The 19867-nt window shown below is 34.9% G+C and overlaps 1 protein-coding gene and 1 pseudogene across 2 annotated transcripts in view; one reads left to right on the forward strand and one right to left on the reverse strand.

Annotated features, from left to right (window-relative positions):
• The window catches only part of CSRNP3 (cysteine and serine rich nuclear protein 3), a gene marked incomplete at both ends in the record, with an annotated part of 167630 nt that overhangs the window by 76787 nt on the left and 70976 nt on the right, over window positions 1–19867 (reverse strand). The window lies entirely within an intron of this gene.
• On the forward strand, window positions 3025–17462 carry LOC309824940 (small ribosomal subunit protein eS4-like; annotated as a pseudogene). Its single transcript has 2 exons — window positions 3025–3030; window positions 16679–17462. The product of its transcript is annotated as a small ribosomal subunit protein eS4-like (transcript).

Here is a 19867-nt window from a genome sequence, read left to right on the forward strand (position 1 = left end):
GTTAATTTATATTCAACCCTTTTCCTCCTCAAATTTTTTACACCATGAATTTGAGTAATCTTTGTTCTGCCCTAACACTCACACTGCTACTGCCCTTACACTGTTATGTTAATCAAACACTGACTATTGGCTAAAGTTTCTGCTAAATAAGATAATCATTATCTTAAGAAGTTGGCATCAGATTTCAATGCCTTGAACACTTATCACACCACAGGTCTCAGAATGCTTATGCATTTCTCTTAAAAAAAAAAAAAAGGGATAACTTCTTTCACAATACTAGGGCTATTTCTGCCTTAACCCATTTGGCAAGAAATTAACCTATCTGCCGCCAAGAAGATAGGGATTTGGCAATTAATTCACAAGATAAAATCCTGCAAGGTGTTTCCATGGGGCACCACCAATGTGAAAAATGCTACTGGTGGCTTGCCAATTCAAGAAGTACAAGTTAGCCAAATACACTTCTCTTGTCTAGGTGTCTGCTTAAGCCAAAAATGCTGGGAGCACTCTTGTCTAATGAATATTTTTGTTGGAGAAATGCTTGTAGAGTTCCCCAATTATGTATGAATTCCTTGTGCCGGAGTTGCCCATGACCTTGAGTTAGAGGTCTGAGTTACTTTATGTGCTTTGGATTTCGACAGTTTTGCAGCTTGATGATTTGCAGTTTGAGAATTTGATTAAAGAAATGAGCGCTTATCCCTGAAAACAGTGCACAAATGCACGTCATTTACCCATGGATTCTCCATCAAAGGTAGGTGCCTCTAACTGTCCATACCTCTTCCCTCACTGTGTGCAAACTGCAATGGCTAAATTGATTTATGCCCTGCTGACAAAGGGATGGAAGGCTACTCCACTTACTAATGGTAAAGGGGTTCTTTATGAATGTCTGGCTGGGGAGACCCCAAGAAGCTTTCCATATTACCTGTCATTGGGATTAGGATCCATATAAGATACCCAAAACTTGGTTTTTAATGCCTCTTAACCCTAAACATTGTTCATTACTTGTTATTTGTCAACATGATATAGCAGAACACATGTGAACTGAAAGCCAAAAGTCCTTCCCCAACGTTAACTTTCAGGACGTGTTTTCAGTTAGCAAGAGCACAGAGACCCAACCAAGAACATGATAAGGCTTTTAAAACTGTTGAAAATTGATCAAGTGTCTGTTGTCAGCCTATTTTTCCTACCCCAACGACAAAAGTGCCAACGAAAAATTTATTTGATGTGCTTGCTATTACGACTAAAGAGTATTTAGCCTAGTTTCCTGGAAGATTGGCAAGACTTACCACATTAAGGAAAAAAAAAGACCACACAGACATGGAAGAATTTAGAATTACTACTGCAGCACTGGAAGATAACGTATTTTTTTCTCCTTAGCACTTAAGAAGTTTCTCTTCAGTCTTTTAGAAAGTTTCTGACTAAATAATAAAGTAGTCAGTGTAGCTCAAAAGGTATGTAAGAAATATGACATCCTTTTCCTTCAGAAGAATCATTAGAATAGTCTGAAGTGAAAGGATATTTAAAAACACTTCCCTCATAAAGTACTCTAAAGTGGACATCAGAATAAAATATGGTCAAGCTTTAGGACTATACCCATCTAAGCACTGGGATCCTGCCAAAGATACTGTGCAAAAAAATAAAGAAGATTTTAAAAATTAGAGTAAGTAGAAGAAAGTACTTTGGATGTTCTTTAAAATGATTACTACCTGAGGCAAGATATAGATTTCTACTATCTAAGGCAGAGAACAATAGTTATTCAACCTTCAGCTGACATCACATTAAACAGCAATTAGTAAAAATAATTTAGAGAGTAAGATTAAATACTTGGATTTTCAAGTCTCAGTGAAGGTTCTACTGGCATAAATTAAAACTGGTTCACAACAGAAATAAATCACACCATGCTCATACAATCTTTTAAAACTTGGAAACCCACTATTTAGAAAAGTTTCATCATTCAAACAAGTCTCACAAAAGCAGAGTCATGATATTCCTCCCCAACCAATTTATCCGACACTTGTTACCAATGTATAGTTATCACTTCTAGGTATGCTACTATTATAATAATTTTTAAGTAAAAAAATGTAGGTATATTTTCTAAATTTCTTCTGAAAAACCTTGTGGCTAAATCAATTGATGTAATATTTCTAGACATCATTCTGATACACAGGAAGTGTAAAATAGCAGTAAGTCCATGAATAGAGATCGTTTCATGATTCAAACAAATTAGCACTTTTAAGTCATGAGGTAGAACTGGACTCATGCTCCACAACAGCACTGGCTCAGCAAACATTTCTTGGGCACCTAACATGAGCCAGGCTCCCTCTGTAATTGAAAGGTCCATAGTCTATGGATAAGATAGGAACTGTGGTGAATAGAATGAACAACTAATGCCTTAATTGTACAAAGTCAACATGGAAAAGAAAAAATAGTAGGCAAAGGCCCAAAGATGAAACATTTTAAAGCAACAAGTGATATAAAACAAGAGAGCTCAGAAAATCACATATTACTACATCCTATGTGAGGATTTTGTGGTTATTATGCTTCTGTTTGGTAAGATTTAAGCTATCTATGAAGCCACATATAGTTTGAATTTGGTGACTGCCTTCTCTACTTGTCCCATCTGATTATAAGATATCAGCTGCTTAGTACCTCCTAGGTATGACCTCCAATAAACTCTTAGTGGGTTTCTATTTTTGGAAAACACGGCTTTTCCTCATCCATTGAAGTCTAAGATGTTTTATCAAGATTATCTGTAACTATAGGCTTAAGCTGAACTTGTCTTATCAGCACCAGGGAATCAACCCCTGTGGGATGAAAAATAGTAATATTAGTTATCACTTAAAATGATCTTACTTTGTGCCAGGCATGCATCATGCCATTTCATTTTCATAAAAACCCTTTGATATAGAGACAGTTATCCCCACTTTGCAGATGAAGATGAGGCTTAGAGTTTTCAAGTACCCTGTCCAAGGCCACATGGATTGTAAGTTGCAGACCATGTCTTAGAAGTGACACCAGGGTTGGAACATGAAGGTAAGCTCCAAACCACTCTCCTATTCAGTCTTTTCACACTCCATGATATAGCTTGAACTCACACACTCAATAAACTACATAATAAAAGCACTTACTTATCAAGAAAACAATATACAATACTTTCCTGGTTTTTCAATTGTTCATGAATTGCCCTAAGTTTACAACGTTTTATTGTATTAAACAAAGTTACCCAGGTTTGTTAAAGTAGTTCTCAGGCCTTTTTAAATATTAATGGGCAAAAAAAGACCAGAATATGGAGCTTTTCCCCAATAGTTTGGACTATTCTAATTCTTACAGAATGAGAAGCAATATTCCTTCAGCTTTTCAAAGGTCTTCAAAGTGTAAGAGACCACCTATTAGCTGTTATGGTATTAGCCACCTCGTGTATCTTTACACATGCATTACACTAGTGAATTTTAAAAGAAATGGGGATTGATGGCTCTGTTGTCTTACTTTTCTTGTATGTGATTGGGGAGAATGTTAGGTGTGCACACGTGTACGTGCACACACACACAGGACTAAATGCATTTCTAAATGAATATGTGGATTCGTAAGCTTGCATGGAAATAAGAGATTGCCTGAGTGACAACTCTTCCTAACTAGCATGGTGATGGTGTATCACAAAGCCCCAGGATTTAAGAATGAAATAGACACAATTCCTGAAATTGGCAAGAATAGGTATATGACACCAATGTTTAGTCAAACACCACCAAAACAATTGGTCTGCGTGTTTTCTTTGGTATACCTGTTAGAGATTCCTCATTTCCTTATTAGACAAAGTAATTTCAAATTTCTGTTGGTGGTTTACTATGACAGATTCTCATTGTAGCAACAAGAACCAATTTCTCATTTATCTAGAGCTCAAACATGATTTTCAATATCCTGAACATAAGAAAACTAAAACAAATTCTATTTTCTATGTTTCTATGCTCAGTATACTACATATATGTACGTGTCAGAAGTTCAGTACATAGGAGAAGTATAGAGGGATGTTATCTCTCTCTCTTTGCCCACTGAAGTCTAAATGATTTAGAAGTTAATGTAAAATAAAGTGCACAAACTTGATTTTCGAATTACTCTCAGATAAGGAATAATTGTTAACTATTAAAATAAATATTAACATGAGAAAAGAAGGAGTAAATTTATAAAAAGCATATAAAGTATATAAAAAACATATAAAACTATATGCAAAAAGCATATAATAGAAACACCATTTAGTGTTGGTGTACAGTTGGGGAACAGTGTTATCATTTGCAATAAGTTAATGTAACGATGGAAATAATGATTCTTATGCCATGAAGAAAAGCCTAAATGGATTTCCACTTTGCTCAATAAGGCAGAATGGCATGCACTGTATTTTGCTTCCATGAAAGCAATTAACACATTTAAAAAAACTGGCCATTTAAGTCATAAACTTTACCTGTTTGGAAAATTGGTTAATTTAGTACAGATTATTTTCCAACTGTCCTAGACAAAGTATTACTATAATGTTGCCATGTGTCTAATACTATGGAATAAAAATAAGACCTTTAAAATCATTTTGCAAATTTATCATCCTTATACTCTTCAATAAAACTGATACAATTCTATTTAAATTTTAGAATAGGCGATAAAAATGCAATCATGTTTTGTTTCCTAAGAAATGCCAGGTTAAAATGAAGAAATGTGATTGTTTTGAATACTCAATTATTTTGAGTATTTTCCTGCTATATGTTATAAGTTATTTTCTTCTTTTTTCTATTTCATAGGCACCAGAAGTTCAGGAGGACACATATAGTGATAATACAACCTAAAACCTACACATGCGATTTTGAGATGACAACAGTTATTTGTAGATTTTAGACTATGTTCCATACTGCTAGACTGAGTACGACATGTTTGCCCTAACATCTTTTCCAAGCTTACAATATGGTCTCTAGTTTCAAGTGATGACAAAGACAGACTGGTAATCAGAAAGCAGGAAATTAATTTTTGAAAAATCCTTAAAGATTCCTTTGAAGTCTGATGTAACATCACCTCTTCAAGTACACTAACTGCACTTCCTTCAATGATTTGTTTTTACATTATTCTATTTACTCTTTAACTTTCTAAATTTAATTTGAATTGCATTTACACAAATGCATTTTTCTGTATACACCCAACTATCCAGACCATGAACTTACTAGGTACACGCTGCTGAGATTTGAATGGAAGCAGTATGGCTCGAGCAAATGCAAAAAAGACTTCAAAGTTCTGAGTGAATTTGCATAGAGACATAAATTCTCCAGGATATTCAAAGCCATAAATTTGCTGCAGGACATATATAGCTCTCTCGTGGCTCACGGAAGCACAACAATTCTCTTTATTTCACATTTGTCTATTACCACGTTTTCTCCAAGAATCTTCACAGGCTCTCCTTCTTTGCCCGCACTGTTTTTATTTCTATATTCAGAATGTGCTAACGGGTAGCGGTTGCATTTACAAAGTTAATAGTATTGGACAAGCTAAATGAATTTTAAACCCAGTTCTCTCCTCCTCCCTCCCTGTGCCCTGCCTAGAACACACGCAGCGGTTGGGAGGTATAAACTATGGGCACTACCTGAGTTAAAAATGAAATAAAGAGTTTTTCCTTTTCAAAATTGTTGGATTAAATATGGTTGACCATAAGAAAGATTTTATTTGGCTGTTTGAAATATATGTATGTATGTATACATACAAAATATATATAATTTATAGTATGCATAACAATATATACATATATAAATATATGTAAACATAGGTATTTCATAACCTATGTATATATATATATTTATATATAATTTATATATATATATGTTTATATATATATAAATTATATACATATGTATAAAACAAAAGTAAACAAATACGTTGTTTGGACCAGAGGACAGAGGACAGCATTTTCCATTCAACATAAAAAGGAAACAATTGACTTAAAATATACCCCCTTAAGCTTCAGTCATTACTAAAAGTTTCAAAAGAGAATTTAGAAGAAAATGGCAGTTTGTTTTTTAAAAACTCATACCAAAATATGAATTTCTTTTCCTAAATTAATCTCGGGATCCTGGATAAATGTCACAATGTCCCCATAGAGTGATAAAGGGTGAGAATCTGGCCCTGGATGACTACTATGAAGTGATTTCATAAATATTTCAAGTAATTGTCTTTCACTGTTTTAAATCACTGTTTTAAATGGCCATCCTCCTGTTTTGGTCTGCCTTCCATGCTCCCCCCCACCCCCCATTTAAAAATAAAAGATATTGTTGCCAAACTGCCAAGTCTTAATCATTATAATAAATAAACACCCCCTTTTCAATGCAAAAGAAAGTTTATCTAAACATGTACTAGCTCTTTGTACGTAAGCTGCATAAAATTCACTCCAAAATATCTTATGCAAATATGAAAGCATAAAGCAGTTATTTCATGACTAAACATTATTTTGCCTCTTCATCTTTCCAATTTATTTTCATACACGTACAACCTATAATGTAGACAGATGCACACTTGATGCAAATTAAAATAACATTTTTCCCATCAGCATTGTAACTGCTGAATTGATATATTTAAAAATTTTAATGATATAGACAAACAGTCTGATCACGATGCTTTACGTTTATTTAAAAATATGCTTTGGAAATAAAAAAGCAATATGAACAATAAAAGTGAGTACACATTTGTTTGGTTCAGGTCAGACTTTTTTCTATGATGTGATAACACATTTTACAAAAGTGTGAAATTTCGTGCATGGAAAAAGAAGACTTTTGTCCTGCCTGTGACATTTATGAGGATCACTTCACAATCCAGATTTAACTGAAAGGAAAAGTCATAGGAAGTTGAACACGTTGAGTTCAAAATAGCATTGTCTAAAAAGTTCCAAAGAAAATTAATAACAATTATGAAAATTAAAGTATTTAAAGGATGGGACCCCCAAATAAATTATTTCTTTGATAAGATGTTTAACGATGAAATATAGAAAGAAGTATCTCAAAACTGAAACCCTCTCTTAAAATGAAATGAAAATATAACTTATTAAAACTGTCCTTATGATATCATGTGGGGTATGAACAAAAGAACTCCATTATTTAGTTCCAGATACCTCATTTAAAATACATTTCTTAAAAATGTGAAAATCCTCAAAAAGTTGAAAGTCTTGATGTTCAGCTAGATGTTTCAACCCAGACACCTCTCTGCAGTCAAAAACTTTCCTCAAAATGGAATTATTTAGAAGCCCCAAACCAGTTTTTTCTCTCATGACATTATTCCATTGGAACAAAACACCTACGTTTCAAATTGAGACAACGTTAAGAAGATTTAATAAACTAGTTAAGGGAAGCTGAAAATCGAGAACACCCTGCCAATTTCCACAATGAGTTAAAATAGCCAATCCTCATCAGTGTCTTTTATAGAAATAAAATCAGGCGCATCATGAAATCTGTCACCGTACCTGCGTTTACTTTAAACGACTACGGCACACACGCTGTTAAGATCTTCACTCTGAGAAATAAAGCACACTTCATGTAACTGCTGCAAAACACTGCTGCAGAGGAGCCCAGTGCATTTTTTTTTTCGGGCAACCGATCCAGCCTTTCCACCAGCCCTGTGACCTCTGAACTCCCTTCTGCCCCCCTCCTCTCGCTTCTGCAGTCAAAGCCTCGGAGCTGGTCTCATTTGCATAAGGCTCAGGCAGCCCTCCAGCAGCTGAAACGGAATGCTGGGTAAGGAATTGTGGAACTGCGGTTCTGCCAGAATACCTGAATCGCCCGAGAGCTGGAATACGCGATGGGGAGTGGGCACCAACTGCGCCGGGCTGTCCGCATCACACCCTCCCGCCTCCCTACCCCACCCCCGCGTCTATTAATGGATAAGTGTTTTTTAACTCTTTGTTTTGGAGTGCTGCTTTCCCCCCTCCCCACCAAAAAGAAGCTGTCAGCAGCGACAGTGGTAACCAAGGAAACTCAAATAGTCAAATACTTCATTTAAATACATGTGGAAGGCCAATTTAAAATTTTCATTAACTTCTCTTGTTTTTGAAACATAGCTATTTTTTTTTCCCTTCGAATACATAGTACACGCATAATCAGGGACATAGGGTATTTCTTTTTGTTGTGGTTTAAACAGCATCTTACAGGCATACAATTATTTGAGTCACTATACAAATACATGAAGTCACCGGTAATTCTATAAAATGTTAAATGTACTCTAGTGCCTTAGAGAAGATCATCCTATATGGTGTCCAAGAAATTAATTGTAAAGAATTTAGGTCCCACGATGCCTTTAAAACAATACAGCAGTAAAAATGCAGAGCAAAGTTAAACTATGTGTTTTAATGTAAAGATTCATGCAGCAGTAATGCTTGTATGTCTTTGACAGAGATGTTCAGTGTTGTGCTATTATTTGCTAGAGTTATTTCTTCCTTGTCTTCCTACACACAGCAATCTCTCTATTTAAAACATAAACTCTCTTGCTCATAAACCTAAGAAGTGGTTATTTTCTAGATACAGAAGGTCATGTGTGTACATATTTTTATAAATACCCATGAAGGCACATATTCTTCTTTTCTAAATGGTGAGTCAATGGAAATATGCATCATAACATAATTAATCAATTCTTCTTTTTTAAATTAAGCTAATTTGTTTTCTCCACTAATGAGTGAATATTTATGAAATAAAAGGTTTAATGCAATAATATTTTCCATCTATCAAAAGAAATATAACATGCAAAACAAAAGGCACACAACAGATTACTATAGATATATACTATATTATAGTTAAATATAAAATGCATTATTCTGGGAGACAGCATTATTAACATTTCAAAATTTTCTTGGTTTTAAAATTTTTTATTTAAATAATTAAATATACTAAACCTCTTGCAGTGCACTGAAAGACATCAATAAATTTTGAAGGATATATCATCCAAATCATAAGACACAAACTATTGCAATACAGGATTTTTTAATACCGGAAACATTAATGTGAAGCTTTTTATTTGAGCTGTTTGTTAGTAGTATTCTGCTTTATGTTCTTTCTGAATCATAGAAGATTAGAAATTATTGCATGATTTTTAACCCATAAATTTTTAAATAGAATAAATAACTTTTCAGTTTACTATAATCATATAAACCTTTCTCTATCACATCTGACTACATCAGCCATTTAATTGAATTGGGTCAATTCAAGTGCATCCTTCATATTACACACTGTAAATATCTTGCAAAGTTTTTGTTTAAGGCAAAACACACATCAGACCATCCTAATTTAAATCCAATCAAACACAAGGAAGTGTAGGAGTAATTTATAAAATCACTGACCTGTTCAAATAGCTGTAGTCTTAGTCCTTGCACTCTTTATTCATTAGAATCCAAAATAAATTGATTATCATTTTATAATGCGTGTCAGCATCACCGAAGGCACTGTTCTTCCTGGTTCAGCGGAATCTTCTGAAATTTGCCAGCCCTGTGTTTTATTGCTGGTACCGTATGCTTTATTGTTCAGCGACAAGAGCTTCACTCTGCACAAAGACTCATTACCTACTGCTTGCTGCACGGCATCAGCCTCACTGAGGCTGCCTATATGTGATCACATGGGAGTTTTGTCTGAGAAAGCCAGGCATGCCACTGACTTCACTGTGTGTATGGATATTTTTATCAGCTGAGGTCTGCTAGGAGGAAGGAATAACAGATTAGGAAGCTGCTCTAAGTCATTAATGCAGCACAACTTATGGAAATCCCTTCACAAGATTTTTTTTTATTATAGAAAGCGTTTGAGCAGGCATTCAAAAGAAGTTCACTAGATTTTATTTTAATAAGAGGCTGGATAATAATTTAAGGAAGGGGAACTAGCAAAGAGCTATTTCCTACCTTCTGCTTTCTGAAAGTACTGTTGTACAAATGTTATTAAAGAGCCTTGCTTAACTGAATGATCTGACAGTATGTTTTAACCTTTAGATTGCTGGTGTTTATTTTTATTGGAGGAGGTTGCTCTCTAAAAGGATAAGTGGCTGTTTCCCTAAAAATCTCCTCAATGAAAATCTCAATCACTAATAGATACAATATATGAATAAAAATAAGATATAATATATGAATAAAAATATGGATGTTCTAATTATTTTTGATAAAGTAGATGAGAGGGTGAGTCTCTTTTATTGATGTATATTAGTGAGGTAGATGATTAATTTATCTTCTCAAAAGATGACACATCCCTAGAACAGCTGACTTAAAAGAACAATGAAGATTTCAATTTAAAGATCTAAAGGACATGTGGTTCATATTAATTCTTAAAATCTCAGTAACTTATTTTAGACCGCTTACCTCAATAAAGCATATGGTTTACCTTATCTGATTTCAGTGTTAACAAGTAGTTTCAGAGCTGAGTACTCAACATTTACAGGAATTTTCTGCTATGTAAATATTGAATTAATACATATACATACACACACATAGGTATAGTCAGATTATCTTTCTAAAATACATTTAAAAATAACTACCTAAAATTATTTCTCAAAATTTGAAAATGGATTGTGTATTTCCAAATGAAAAAGCTATTTAATAATTGGAAGTTGATGAAAAAAATAAACTTCTTATCTCTTTAATAATCTAAATTGAATTTGTAACTGAAAGCTTGTTGCTTGTTAATCTCAATGGAAATCCTATGACAAGTACATGCAATGTGCAACAAAGAGCACAGAAAGAATAGTCAGAAGCATCATAAATGAAGATCAGAAAATAAATTTTCTGTACAGTTATATAGTACATTTTAATAGTGTTTGTAAGTAATACAGTAATCTTAAAAATAGTAAATCTATATACCTGCTTAAACCTTCCATTAATGAGAAGTTATTTTTTGGAAATAATTATAACAAAATTTTTTGTGTCAATGGAAATTTTAAAAAATAATTTAAAGCCAGAATAGGCACATGTGGCTAAATATTTTAGCCAGTCTCTAAATACAATGATTTAACATCATGCTTTATAATATTTTTTGTAGTGGTAGCATTGATTTAGAATGTTTCATGACTTAAATAACTGCCTTTTCATGGATTTTTCTTAACATTGAAAAAATATTCAGATATGTTTTAAATGCCACCATTTTAATGCATTTGTTCCAAAATGCTCAAGTTCCTTTTTCCCCCTGCACACAAGAGCTACACTAAAGCTGCAAAACCTTGGGGCATTAAGAGGAAGAGGAAAACAGAGTGTTTCTGGCTTATAGTGTACCTCTGGGTTCTTAAAGATATGTACATTCTAGCTAATATCTTTGATGATGTCATCATGTTAATGTACAAGGAAATAAACAAAAGGCAGCCATTTTTCTCCTACTGCATCACTTCAAAAACAGTGAAATAAAATGGTTGCCAAATGGAAGGAAAGAATCAGTAGAAAACCGTTACTTCCAAATTCTTGGGACAGGGAGGGGCAATGGGTGTGAAATTAGAAATAAAAATCCATATATGTGAATTTTGTATGAATGTATGTAAAGAAATAATTTACAGTAAGAAAGAACTATAAATAAATACAAGGGATATAGAAATAGCTAGCAATTAAAACAAATTAGTAAAATAATGTCTCCAACAGAAAGACTATAGTCTGTAAACAATGTATTAAATGTAAAAGCTTACTAAATTCATTAATGTTGAAAAAGGTATTTAAAGGTGGACAACATAGTTGGAAAGACCTAGAAAGAGACAAAATGATCATGAAACAGTAATAAGCTTCCCAGGTCTACTATTATCTTAAATGACCTTGGTGAGTTATTTTATCATCTTATGCCTTATTTGTCAAGTCTGCAAAACAGGAACAGAAAAATTTTTGGAAAGCATGTCATGGAAATATATAGCAAGATTTTTGTACTTCAGTTCCCTAAATTGGTTTTATTCAAGCATTGTCCACTAATATTAGTAAAATGAGAAAAAATGATGTAAAATTCTAATGATTATTTAAAAGAATTTTTAAATGCATTATCCTAATAGCCAAGACAAACAGATATAATGAGTAGATAGGACTTTTGGAAACAAGAGGCAGTTTTTTCCTAATACATACAGAAAAAAAATAGAAATGAATTTAGTAAGTAATTTGAAACAAATCTCATAAAATTGCCTCAGAATTAAAACAAATTATAAAATATACCCATCCTTCCAATCAAAATTCTGGAACTCTGTCAGCGACATGACAAGAGAATTGCAGTAGAGTTTCTGATTCTCACATTACACAATGAACAACAGTGCCTCTGCTTATACAACAGTTTCATCAGCCAAGAGTTCTTTAAATTTGAAATTAACAGAGAAACACAAGATCACAGCTTAAAGAAGGAAATTCCATTCAAGATTAAAAGGACGTTTTAATTTACTTTGTATATTAGAAGCTGCGAATTCAAAAAGATATGTCAATTCTTATTATTGACTCTTAGTAGCTTGGCTTTTCTCTAATGACAAAGGCATAATAGAATCATTTTGTCTGCCCCCCTTTTCTCCAAAATAACTAAAGCTTGTCAGAAGTAATCCAGAATGTTTGCTATCCAGCTCCTGCAGTAATTTGGGCATAGACATGCTAAATGGATGGTCTCTTGAAATTTCTACTGCATGAAGGAAGATGGAAAAGATTAACTGATACCATCACCTGTGTTTTCTAGAACTGTATTAGTTGGCATATATATATATTAATATATATATTATATATAAATATATATTAATATATAATATATATATTAATATATATATCAGTACCTCCTGTTGGATTTATCCTTGATAAGGCTGGATTTTCTTGCTACCTTTATCCTTCTTTACGGTATGTTCAGAGAAGTCATTAAGTTGGCCATGTCAGCCTCAAAATCCAGGACTAATTCAATTCAATTCAGCAAACATTTATTGAGAGCTTACTGTGTACCAAGCTCTGAGACAGTTGCTAGGGATATAAAAAATGAAATATACATTGTACCCAAGAAGACTGTAGTCTATCTAGGTTAAAAAAAAAAAAGTGCTGAGCAAGTTACGGGAGGGTGGTAAAGTAGAGAGAATGTTTTCTAAAGTTTGAATATTTTGTTGACAACATGCATTATAGGTACAATCAATACAATTTCTTTTCAATATTGTTTCCTAAAGTCAGAAAATCATTACCATAATTAAAGCCATTTATCAAAAGATTTTATCTATCATTTATCTAATCTCTATCTCTATATCTATATATTACATATAATGGCTACATATTCCTATGCTATCCTTCTCATCAAGAGGTTGAATCCAATTTCACTTGCCTTTACTCTAAGCTAGTCTTAATGATTTGCTTAATCCAATAGAGGCTGCAGAGGTGATGTTTTAGAAATTCCAAGGTTAGGTCCTAAGAAACTTTAAAGCTTCTACTTGGGCCTCTTGGAGCCTCTTGAGTCTTCCAGGAGCCTTGAGTTGCCATGTAAGAGGATTAATTACCCTAAGACTGCCTTGGAGAAGCCACATATAAGCACTTTGCTCAAACAGTCCAAACCGAGCTCAGGGTTCCGGCCATTCCTGATGCCTAACATGTATGTAAAGCCACCTTGGACCCTCCAAACCTACCCATCCACCAAACGGATATCATGAAGTGACCCTAGTTGTCACTATGTGGAGAAGCGCTGAGCTGAGTTTTTCTAAAATTCTTGTCCTACAGAATTCATAAGATGTAATAAAATGGTTGCTGTTTTAGACACTAAGTGTTGTGGTAGTTACTCAGCAATTGATAACTGGAACCTATTTACATGTGTATGACAGAGACAACATAATAAACCTAAAAGTACATGAAAGGACTGTCTGATACATATATTCAGTGAAATGGATGAATTTAATGGATGCATTAAAAGAAAATACAACCTAGGAGGGCAGAGAAAGAAGCAAAAAAAAAAATTCAGGGTGTGTCCAAAGCACATAAGGACTGATTTATCTAAGAAGATTGTATTGCAGGAATGGGGTTTCTGAACTAATAGGGAAGAGATTGCTTCACTAGCCAGGAGAAAAGGGAATTCCCAGTAATGGTACTTTGGGAAAAGCCCAGAAACATGGGCATGAGCTTTACTAACTACAATGAGAGGACTTTGAGGAAGTGTTTTGGGTGACAGGAGATTTAGGCATGTGTTGGGAGGTGAAGGAGAAAAGGAAGTCTAGTGCCCCTTCTTGGAGTGCAATGAAGCTTGAAGTGAGGAGATTTTTGCAACGTATGAGATGTTGGGAAGTGACCAAGGCATAGGAAAAGCGGTATAGTCAAAGTGATGAATAAAGAAAGCAACTTTGGCAGTTGAGGCGTGTCTAGACTCGTAGAGCACCAAGGCAGCACGGAGGTTGAGGAAGAGGAGTTAAGAAGATATGATGAAAGCCTGAACTAAAGGTGACAATTGAGGAATGAGGAGAAAGGAATTCGTCAAAAAGAAAGAAGGAATTTTATATTGGTTGGATAAGCCAAGCTCTGATCTCATTTATAGCCTTAAAAGTCAATAGTTTTATGATTCAGTTACCAATTATATATGACAACTAGAGAGCATTTAACTAGTTTAGTTAGACAGATTTAGTAATTGTACGGGTATTTTGATTTGTATTGGCCTCAGTTTGTCTACTTTCAAATATTGTGAAAATTTGTTAATATCAAATATTGTTAATGTTGTGTTTGGGAAGCTGCAAAAGACTATAAAACAACAAGACCTTCCTTAAATACAGTACACAGAGGAGACCATTTATATTTCTTTCTGCTGTCTGATTCCTAAGTTGGGAAAAGACAAACATGTCTTAATTCTGCAAAGATTAAAAAGATAGATAATTTTGGATAATGCAAACTAAGACAAAACACACCCCACCCCGCAAAACCACACACCATTACCTATCGAAGTAAACAAGCCTATTGGAGTTTTATTTTTCTGATTCTTCATCCTATCTGGATATTAGACTACCAAAGTAGCAGATGTTAAGTTAAGCAGCCAGTGAACGGCCACTCAGAATGATGCAGGTTAAATGGTAGGAATAGCTCAATAACTGCTGCTGCTGCATATACAATATGTACATAAATCATCTGAACGTGGCTGTAAAGAAGTCTTTATGCAAAGTGACCCAGAGAAGAAAGTATCTAGGTTCCCCCCCCCACCCTTCATTCTCTTTATCACCACAAAGGCATCAGAAAACAGCATTTATAAAGAGAAAAGAGCATTTAAATGAGGCAAACCTCCTCTCTGAGAACACAAAGGATACATTTATTTCTTAGTGACCATCAGAGTTGATTATAATGATTTCATCTTATTAATAAATTAGATGTCTAACCAGAGACCAAAAATATGGAGTCAAACAGCATATGCAAAAGCAAACGTGGACTGAGCAGGTAAAAAAGAAAAAAATAATAATTTAATAGGACCAGTGGCTTTTCCATGTCAATGGGAAGGTTACATCGTAACTAGAAGGGCTATGACACTGCTTTGGGGTTCAAGGCACAAGAAAGAGTTTCCTATATTTTATTTCACCAATACAAGTCTATAGATACTTGGCTAATAGACTGAATCTACTTTGATTTGTGTAACAGACACATACAGAAACAGTTTGGGCATATTATTTACCTGAGTTTGTTCATTCATTCATTCATTCATTCACTCACACATTTATTCATTTTACATTCACTGAATACTATATGCTCAGGATCTGGTTTGGTGCTCTGATAGGTTAAAGAGATGAATAAGTCACAGTCTTCAAGCTAAGTGGCTTTCAAGCTAAGTGGCTTTCCATCTAGAGGTAGGGACCTATATAAAGAGATAGATACAGCATAATGGGATACATTCTCTAACTGAAAATTATATAAGAACATAAAGAGGGGAGTGAATAAACTATATAAAAATAGCTAACAGTTATCAAACACTTAACCAAGACTGAAGTGTTTTACTTTACGTGTATTAATTGATTCACATAACCATTGCAACAAGCCTATGAGGTAATTACTTTTACTATCTCCATTTCATTGATGAGACAACTAAGGCATAGACTGGTTAAGTGACTTGCCAAGGTGACAGAGTCAGTATCCAAATCCAGGTAGTATGGCTTTAATGCAGTGTGGCTCTACTGGTATCATGTTACTTAAGGTAGTCACAGTGGGCTTCATAGAGGAGGTGACATGGAAAATAAATCTTAAGGGATGAGTAGGAGTTCTTTTGTGGAAAAGGAAAAGAGTATGCTGGGAAGAAGAGCTATAATACATACAGATTCTGAGGCATGACTAATGTATATGTGAAAGAAACTAAAAATTTCACTGTGAAAATGGTAACGTTATTTGATCTTGATATGGGATTGTGCATTTGTAATGCTGGGTTGTTTGGAGTTCAACTAAGAATCAATTTGTACTTATAGGGGATGTTTAAGTGGCTTGACTACAACTGTGTTTTATTAGGTAACTCAGGAGAATGAATTAGAGAGAGGGTCTAGAAGAAAGGAGACCAAATGAGACAGTTGAAATATCCTAGAAAAAAGTTATAAAGCTCTGAATGAAAACAGTGGCAGCCCTGGGGATGGAGAGGAAAGATATTAAGGAAATAAATCAACAGATACTTAAGTGGGAGTGAGGGGGAACCCTGAATCTAGGATTTTTAATTTAGGAGACAGTATGGATGAAGATACCAGTAACCATGGATAGACATATAAGAGGAAGTCTTTTTGTGCCTAGTGCAGCTATGGCTCATGGTCTCAAGGAGCACCTGAATTGTGTAGAAACTCCAAAGCTTTGGATAAACTGACTAGTGTGTTTGCTCCTTGTCCATCTACAAGTCCCCACAAGCTGAAGGAATGTTTCCCCCTAATCATTTTCCTAAGGAAGAGACATAAGTATGCCTTAACAGAAGATGAAGTAAAGAAGATCTGCATGCAGGGTTTCATTAAGATTGATGGCAAGGTTCACACTGATATAACCTACCCTGATGGTTGTCATCAGTATTGACAAGACTGGAGAGAATTTTCGTCTCATCCATGACAACAAGGATCGCTTTGCTATTCATCATATTACACCTGAGGAGGCCAAGTATAAGTTGTGCAACATGAGAAAGATCTTTGTGGGCACAAAAGGAATCCCTCATCTGGTGACCCATGGTGCTCGCACCATCAGCTACCCTGATCCCCTCGTCAAGGTAAATGACACCATTCAAATTGATTTGGAGACTGGCAAGATTACTGATTTTGTCAAATTTGACACTGGTAACCTGAGCATGGTGACTGGAGATGCTAACCTGGGAAGAATTGCTGTGATCACCAACCAGAAAAGACATTCTGTTTCTTTTGATATAGTTCATGTGAAAGATGCCAATGGCAACAGCTTTGCCATCTGGCTCTCCAACATTTTTGTTATTGGCAAAAACAACAAACCATGGATCTCTCTTCCCCAGGGAAGGGGTATCTGCCTTACCATTGCTGAGAAGAGAGACAAGAGACTGGCGGCCAAACAGAGCACTGGATAAAATGATCTCCAGATGACATGATTGGGAAAGTCTTTGTACTTAATTAAAGATAATAATACATTAAAAAAGAAAGGAAGAGGGCTTCCCTGGTGGTGCAGTGGTTGAGAGTCCGCCTGCCGATGCAGGGGACACGGGTTCGTGCCCCGGTCCGGGAAGATCCCACGTGCCGCGGAGCGGCTGGGCCCGTGAGCCATGGTCGCTGAGCCTGTGCATCCGGAGCCTGTGCTCCGCAACGGGAGAGGCCACAACAGTGAGAGGCCCGTGTACCGCAAACAAAATAAAAAAATAAAAATAAATAAAAAATAAAAGAATAAAAATAAAAAAAGAAAGAAAGAAAGAAATACAAGAGGAATATCAGATATGGAGCCACTCAGTGGTAAATACTGAATGCCTACCATGCACCTGGCAAAAGTACATGGTTCTAAGAACACAAAGATTCCTTCTTGACCTCTGAGTGCCCAATGCCTGGCAGAGGAGCTCATAGACAAAATCGATTACCTAGATAAACAATTCCCTCCATCACAGCTAACTTTTAAGAGAACAGAATTTCTCTCAGTGGCCTGATTAAAGGTAAAGAAAGAAAAACAACTTCACAATCAAACTTCAAATCTGGAATACCATCAATTGAACTTAATTGTGGTACTCAGATAAGGAAACTATTATTAAAGTGTTCTATGCAGATTAAAATCATGATCCAGATCACAAAATCCACCTCTGTGCTTTATATTAAACATACGACATGAAGAAATACAAGAAGCAAATGAGATTTCTCCTTTAGGCAAATTTTTTAATGAGCTTAATCCCGTGGCTCGCTATTAATGCTAGTGACTGGTTTCTTTGAATTGAAGCATGCATTTTCTTCCTTGTTCATATAGTCGGCTTCCTGTTTAGTATTCACTATTCATGTCTGTTTTATCAAAGAGCACTATTACATGAAACCATGATCCAACCATGTTTGGCTCTGATTTTTATCTCTGGAGGGAAGGAAATTATACACCCTTATAATACTAGTATATGATCGTTATGTACACATGTGATCATAGTGCATATGTGTTCCTTCGTATTGGAAGGTGGTGTTATTTAATTCGGTCGTTAGGCTAAAGAACCTTGTCTTAGTCACATGTGTCTTAGTTTAGAACATCAACATGCCATTGAAGAAAAGCCATTAGCCTTGTAAATAAACAGTAAAAACAAGTTTTGATCACAGTCTCATTTAAACTCTAGATATTCTAAGAATTTCTTATGTGGGATTAAGAATAGAGAGAACGGTAAATACATTTTATCTGAATACTATAACTCCTGATAACTTTAGCCGACAACTGGGGATACCACAGCTATTGCTACTCTTTTGAAGCCAAAGCAAGATTTGGATCTTTGCCTCTTTAATTACTGATAGTTATCTATGGAACATGCAATTATGACGGCTGAGACAAAATTGGGCATTATATTGCTACTGTTTCCCAGCCATTCACAGTGAGGTGACTTTAAGGTTGTCTACATATGCTTATTACATTTTATTTATACAGTATTTCTTTGACCTAGGACACCTATGGCTACATTATTCCATTTTCCCTTTATTTTAATTTACTATATTCCATGGCCACTGTGGAACCAGGTGGCAGCAATAAATTTATGGTTTAATGGGCTACAAGAAGAATGAGGTTTTTAAATACAAAGCTATTTCAAGAAATCACACAATAATTAAAACTTTAGGGGCTTCCCTGGTGCCACAGTGGTTGAGAGTCTGCCTGCCAATGCAGGGGACACGGGTTCGTGCCCCGGTCCGGGAAGATCCCACATGCCACGGAGTGGCTGGGCCCATGAGCCATGGCCGCTGAGCCTGCGCGTCCGGAGCCTGTGCTCCGCAACGGGAGAGGTCACAGCAGTGAGAGGCCCATGTACCGCAAAAAAACAAACAAAAAAACCAACTTTAAATTACCTAAATATACTTAATGTATATTTATCAATGTAGTAGAATATCAGATAGCCATTGAAATCAGTATTTTGACTATGTAAAAACAATACATATGCTTAAAAAATAATTAGTGAAGAAATTTCCCAGAAATATAAAGAAACATGATTACAACTAATATGTATAGAAGAAGACTGGAGAGGAATCAAAGGAATTAAGGGACTATGTGTGAGTTTAAAGCAATATACACACTACGGGCTCAATATTTTAAGTATCTATAAGCATAAAATAATTAGAAAAGTAGAATCAAAATCATAAAAAATAGTTATCTTTTGGACGTTAGGTAATAGGTGATTTTGATTTTTGACTTTGGCTTTTTCTATATTTTACAAGTGTTCTGTTTCCTGTTACTGATACAATGTAAAATTAATAACATTAGAACTTTTATATTAAAATTAATTATGCTAACTTAATTTAATGGTAAGAAAGGCAT

Source organism: Grampus griseus, assembly GCF_964374135.1.
Source record: "Grampus griseus genome assembly, chromosome: 7".
Lineage (NCBI taxonomy): Eukaryota > Metazoa > Chordata > Mammalia > Artiodactyla > Delphinidae > Grampus > Grampus griseus.